The sequence below is a fragment of the Sorex fumeus genome, unplaced genomic scaffold (assembly GCF_029834395.1).
Source record: "Sorex fumeus unplaced genomic scaffold, SorFum_2.1 ptg000237l, whole genome shotgun sequence".
Classification (NCBI taxonomy): domain Eukaryota; kingdom Metazoa; phylum Chordata; class Mammalia; order Eulipotyphla; family Soricidae; genus Sorex; species Sorex fumeus.
Window position 1 is genome coordinate 661,306 of NW_026606294.1, and position 6,881 is coordinate 668,186.

Below are 6,881 nucleotides of genomic sequence, written 5' to 3' on the forward strand. Positions count from 1 at the left end.
ACTTCACATTAGACCTAGTTTTCAGTAATCTCAACTAAACATTAAAGTAAAAAATAAGTCTAATCAAATAATTCTGTTATCGAGCAGTTATTTAAAATGCTTACACAAATGAACAGAATATTGAGAAAGAAATGAATACTCCAAATTGTGTTTGAAGAAGGCTAAGAATACGTGTTGTAATTGACCATATATAAGAAAGAAAATTAAAGTAAATTACTTGGTAAGTTCTGCTAGTCTTGGAACCATGTTTCCCATGGGGTAGTCAGCTAGATAAGTCTTCGTTAACTAGGATTTTCCTTGTTCACATCCCTGATATCACTCTTTTCCTCCTCAGATGCCATTTCCAGTAAACCATGTTCCCACCAGATCTTGTTTCAAGCTTTGTTTTCAGAGGAACCCCAATTTCAAGCCCTTCCTTTTGCACTTATTGTCTCTTTTCCCATCATTTCAGACTTTTCTCCCAACATTTTTTCCTTAGTGAATACAACATTACTTCAAGAGAGTTGAAGCTTGTTAGTTTTGAGAGATTACTGGGATCAATTCCCTCCAGCCATACATTAAGGTAGCAAAACACGTTTCACGTTTTTTTGTTCCCAGCCAGTCAACTGCCCTTGCCTGGGAAAATCTATTAACAGGTCAGTCTCAGGTCAATCAGAAACTGCGTTCATTTCCCCCCATTTTCAACAAATTAGTTACTGGTACCAAGCAGAGTTAGTTAAATATATGTTCCTGTTAACATATATTTGTACTTGGGATCCATGGGAACACCTTCCACCTGGCTTTTATTGAATTTGGTCATCCAGTTTGCTTTTCTGGTGGCATTTTGTTTCTCACTATTCCTCTCCACAGCTAAAGTGATGTGAAAATAACATATTTAGTAAATGGTATGATTCAAAGCCCAGAAGGAATGCCAGCCGTATCAGCTATCTCGGTCTTATATGTAACCTGTTATTTGGAAGCTATCTTATTTTCGTATTTTGTCGTACTTGATCAAGTACGACATCATTGGTCTGAGCGAGACAAGAAGGCACGAATCTCATCATGCCGTTTTCGACACTGGAGAAGAATTGTTCCTCGGAACATGCGATAAAAGAGGTGTTGGAGGCGTCGGTGTCCTTGTCAACACAAACTTGGCCAAGAGCATTGATTCATTCGAATGCCTAACAACCCGAATCGGACGTTTACATTTGAATAGATGTAGCTCACTGCCTGCAGTTTCTATCTTCGTTGTCTATGCACCAACATCTCATTATGATGAAAGAGAAATCGAGAAGTTCTACATGGAGCTAGAGAAGTTCTATAAAGAAGACCACACCTTCTACAAGATCATTGTGGGTGATTTTAATGCCACGATAGGACTGAGAAGATCAGTTGAAGAACTTCACATCGGGACCCATGGCCTAGAATGGAACGAACAGGGTGAGAGACTGTCAGAGTTCATCATGTCGACCAAGACCATCCATGGTAACTCACAGTTCCAGAAGGCAGAATCTAAACGATGGACATGGGAGTCTCCCGGTGGACGATTCCACAACGAAATAGACCACATCATATTCAATCGACGGTTTTGCCTGACTGATGTCGCTGTTGTCCCAAAATTTCGAACGGGATCGGACCACCGTCTCCTTCGTGCAAAATTCTACTTCACAGAGCGGGGAGAAAGGGCTGCAAAGTTCAAAAAGAGAACTCCCAGAATGACCACCAACTGGGAACTCTTTGGTACTATTGGGGCAACATGGGAAGATGCCATTGTTGACAACATTGACGAGGAATACGATCGACTTGTTCAGCACCTCCATGAATGTGCGAGGAACGCCAACAGAGAGATAGCCACAAAAAATCGCCTATCTTTGAAAACTCTTGAGCTAATTCGCCAGCGTGGTTTGGCGCATGCCTCAGGCAACCGCAAGCTAACGTCCGAGCTCGCAAAGCAGTGCAGAGATGCGATCAAGGAAGACCTCAAAGAGAGAAGACCAGAAGTACTGGTAGATGCGGCAGAAGCCGGGAAAAGTATTTGTAAGGCCCACCTGTCCTTCGCCAACTATAAGACCAAGATGACTGCCCTCCGACGCCCTGATGGATCCATCACATCCTCCAGAACGGCAATGGAGAAGATTATCCATGACTTCTACTCAAATATCTTCGACAGCCATGTCAACTTGCCAGCATACCAAATTCCACAGGATGGGTATGTTTTTCCCAATGTTCTCTCCTCCGAAATCTGACACGCCATTTCATTGGTAAAGAAACAAACAGCACCCGGCCCAGACAAGGTCAGACCTGAACACCTGAAGAACCTGCCCTCAGTACTCATCAATACACTGGCTCGGCTTTTCACTCGCTACCTGTCTGAATGCAAGGTTCTGTCCCAATGGAAAACCAGCAGAACCGTACTACTGTTCACGAAAGGAGACATCCATGACATTGGCAACTATCGCCCAATCTGCCTATTGTCTGTCATCTACAAACTATTCACTCGATTCATCCTGAATAGGATTGGCAGAACATTAGATGAAGGACAACCATGCGAGCAAGCAGGGTTCCGCAAAGGATTCAGCACCATCGACCATATCCACACGATAACCAAGCTTATTGAGGTTTCTCGGGAGTACAAGATGCCGCTCTGCTTAACGTTCATTGATTTAAAGAAGGCCTTTGATTCTGTTGAGATGGAAGCGGTCATTGAAGCCCTAGCCAATCAGGGCGTTCAAGCCCAATACAACAGGATCCTCCTTGAGCTTTATTGCGGATTCACTACCAGGATCTCACCATTCTACAAAGAAGTGATCGTTGATGTCAAGAGAGGGGTGTGGCAGGGTGATACCATTTCACCGAAACTCTTCAGTGCCACCCTCGAGAACATCATGCGACGACTGGAATGGGAAGGAATGGGAGTGAAGATAGATGGTCGGCAATTACACCACCTCCACTTTGCTGATGACATTGTTTTAATAACACCAAACATCAGCCAAGCGGCACGAATGCTGGTCGACTTTGACCGTGAGTGTCGAATGGTAGGACTACAGCTGAATCTTACGAAGACAATGTTTATGAGAAACAGCCTTGTTCCTGATGCCCCATTCGCTCTCAATGGAATGACCATCTCCGAATGCAACAGCTATGTCTACCTAGGTCGAGAGGTCAACATGACAAATGACCTGGCACCCGAGCTGTGCAGGAGGAAGAGAGCGGCTTGGAACGCCTTCAAGAACGTCGAAGAAATAGCTAAGAGGACGAAGAACCTTCGGTTCCGGGCACATCTCTTTGATTCCACTGTTCTTCCTGCATTAACATATGCCTCAGAGACCTGGGCCCTACGCAAACAAGATGAGAACGCCTTTCAGGTCTCCCAAAGAAGAATAGAAAGAGCTATGCTTGGAATATCACGTTTCACTCAAATGAGAGAAGAATCCGGAGTTCTGACATCCATGGACAATCAAGGATCAGGGATGCTATCTCATTTGCCAAGGTGTCGAAAATCAGATGGGCTGGTCACGTAATGAGATTTAAAGACGACCGTTGGACTAGAGCTGTTACTGATTGGATTCCACGGGATGTCAGGAGACCGCGTGGCCGACCACCTACCAGATGGTCAGACTTCTTCGTCAAGATCATGAACGATCGGTTTGAGGCCCTTCATGTTCCCGGAGCGAACAGATGCCATTGGGCTACACTAGCACGCGACAGGGACAAATGGAGACATTACTGGCGCCCGCTCGAGCAAATCGACGACTAACGGGAAGTTAAGTGATTAAGTGATTAAGTCTTGAATCTCATTTACAAAATATATTTTAACGTATTTGAAAAACATCCACCAACTATCCCATGATGATCACCAGATTTCCAGTTCCCTACTCTTCCGGTTTCCTTTCCATCCACCCATCACCCCATTAACTCTCCTAGAATGATCTCTTTCCACCATCACCTTCCAGGCTCAAGGTCAACCGGTACCAACTGCTTTGGGAGTGGTGACCTAGGACACATGTTTTAGTATGGTACCTACCGCAACACAGTCACAACACCATTTATAAAGCTGGATCTTGTGTGAGCTACATTTTAAAGCGATGTTTAGAGAAACCTACAGGCACCAGGGACCATGGAAGACCAAAGACCAGCCCGCTGAAGCTAATATAATTTGAGCTCCCGCCACCAGAAATTTCCTGAAAGCTGGCTTGGCTACCTTGGGGAGTTTACAAATCCAAAGACTTAAATCGGCACTGGATGTCATTGTTGAAACTAGCTAGTAAAGTGTCACCGTGATAAAAACTATGAATATTGTTGGGAATAAGTGAAATGATGCAGCTAGGGGTGCTGAACAGAGGGCCCGAGGACATGGTGACTTATTTTGAATCTCCCAGGAGCTTATCTTCAGGCTTCATGCTGCAACTGTTCTCTTGGCTTTGTCACTGTTCAGAGTCATCATTGAATGACTCTGAGGGCGTTGATCACTCATCTGGTAGGTTTATTACCCAGTGTAAGTGTTCGCATCCCCCAGCCAACATTTATGGATAGACCAACCAAACATTTTAGTGATGTGTCTCAAATTTGGTTATCTTCCAAAGGTGACCATGAGGCGTAAACACAGCCTCTATGGAAGAATTTTAACTTTTCTACTGGTCATATTAGACTCATCTGCCTACCTCAGCCTATTCCAAATTTATTTTTTTAACCGAAAACCGCAGACTGTGCCATTTCTCCCATTTTTTTTTGGAGGACAACAGGGATGGGGCATACTTAACTGTGCTCTGGCCTTACTCCTGGCTCAGTGCTAAAGTTTCACATCGGGTGGGTCTCTGGGGCCCATAAAAGATTGCAAGAAATGAACTGATTCCTTCTTACTTGCAAAGCAAATGCCCTGTCAGCTATATTCTTCCTCTGACCCTACCCCAATCTTCCTCAGGTCCATGCAATTTCTCGCCTCTTATGGGCTTTATAACCCTGGACAAAGTTTGTATTTCTTGGAGTCTTGCCTATTCCCCCTTTTTCCTCTCCCTAACTTCCCATTCTTTCCCATCAAATCCTTCAATCCCCAGCCACTCCCAAATCAACCATAGTGGACTGCATCTGAAAATTCTGAACTTTTATTAAGAACCAATTAACTATGTTACATCTATTTAATTTGAAAAATATATTAGAATAAATAAAAGGTGTATGGCATTTCAGTGTTTGCCTAGGGCAACCATCTGGTACATAAATTGGAACCTACCATTCCAGCTCTCTAATTACGTAGCCATAGTAGAGGGAGATGTTCATCGCTTTTTCCCTCTCAATAAAGAACTGCACTTTCCCCCAACGAGGTGTGCTTGGCAGCATTCTCACGCTCCTGCTGAACCTTCCTTTTCATAGCCTCAGGCTCTGTTCTCTGCTCTTTGGTGATGGGCTTTGACATGACTTGCTCGGGAACATTGGGCTTTCTCCATGGAATCTGTTGGAAACGGAAGTCTTGGAGGAGAAAGTGACTCTGACGTTTGGGTGGCGACTGCCGCTTGTTCACAGAGACAGGAGGAGCCTCCCACTGGAGAATTGTGCCAGCTGCTGTCTTGTAGGGAGCAGGTATTGAAGCTGCAGGGTGACGAATAGGCTGGCTACTGGGTTTATGCAAACCTGGTCGAGATGGTTTGGTTGAAATGGACTGAGCAGGTTTGGCAGAACCAGACAAATATGCAGTGGTTGAACGGGAAGAATTGGCAGCAGTTGACTGAGCTGCATTGGTAGATCCAGCTTGGCATGGTCAGCTGCAGCAGGATGATGTGAGGCCACAGATTGTCGCCTCTGAGGAACAGGTCGAGCTTGCAGTGTCTCCATGTTAAGAAAAGGCAAAGGTACCAATTTGACCTATCCAAGGAGGTGGCAGCTCAGACTGGGTTGGAGATGAGCGTTTTTCAGCACTGCTATTTGGTTTCTGAGCTTTGACCTGCGTTTTCTCAAGGACTTTTCCATCCTGTGCAGCACCTAGCCATGGCTTGACAGCTGTGGGTGGCTTGATATCTGTAGGCTTCTTTGAGCTACTCAGGACCTGTGAGGAAGAGATTCCAGGTTTTGGATCACTCTTCTTCCCAGAGCATGAAAAACTTTGACAGAATCCAGCAGGTGTATGCCTAGGTAGCGGCGGGGCTTTTTAACAGCATCTTGGCAAGCATTGGTTTGACTTTTCTTGTGTTTCATCTTGCCAATGGTGGGCTTTTCTTCTACCTTGACCTTGTTCCCTGGATGCTTACACTCGTTAGATTTCTTAGATTTTTCTCCGGTGTTTTTTATCTTCTCTTGCCCACGGCTCTTTGTCTTGCTGATCCTGCTGGATGCAGCTTTGTGAGGTTTGCTGTTAGTTATGGCAATGGTCACAGGACACCTATCACTGACTGCAGCATTATGAACAATCCCCGCTCCCCCTAGCAAGCAATCTCGGACTTTTGGCTGGATTTTGGCCTTGGGTTCTCCCTCAAGAGGCTCAGAAGCCTCCTTTTTGTTCTTCCGTTTTGCATGGGAGGTCCCCTTGGTGCCACTTGAATTTTCTTGCACCTGCTTCAGAGTGATGGTGTCACTGGTGTTCATTACCTGCAGGTCTTTGCATTGATCTACGTCGACTGGGATCTGGTAGGTCTCCAGAGCTTTTGAAAGCCCATGGTTCATCTGATCAAAATTTATACCTTTTTGTTCCTGAGTTGGAGTAGGGGTCAGCGCCAGGTTACTTTGGGCTGGAGATATTATGGGAACTTTCCCAATCTCAGGTGGTGGATTACTCAAAGGTCTTTGAATCCTGCTACTGCAAATGTGGGCAATTCGGAAATTTGTGTGAAACCAAATGTCTGACCTGAATGTTGCGATGGCAGGGAAGTCTCCATCCCCAGGAAATTCATCACTAAAAAGGAACCAAGGAAGAA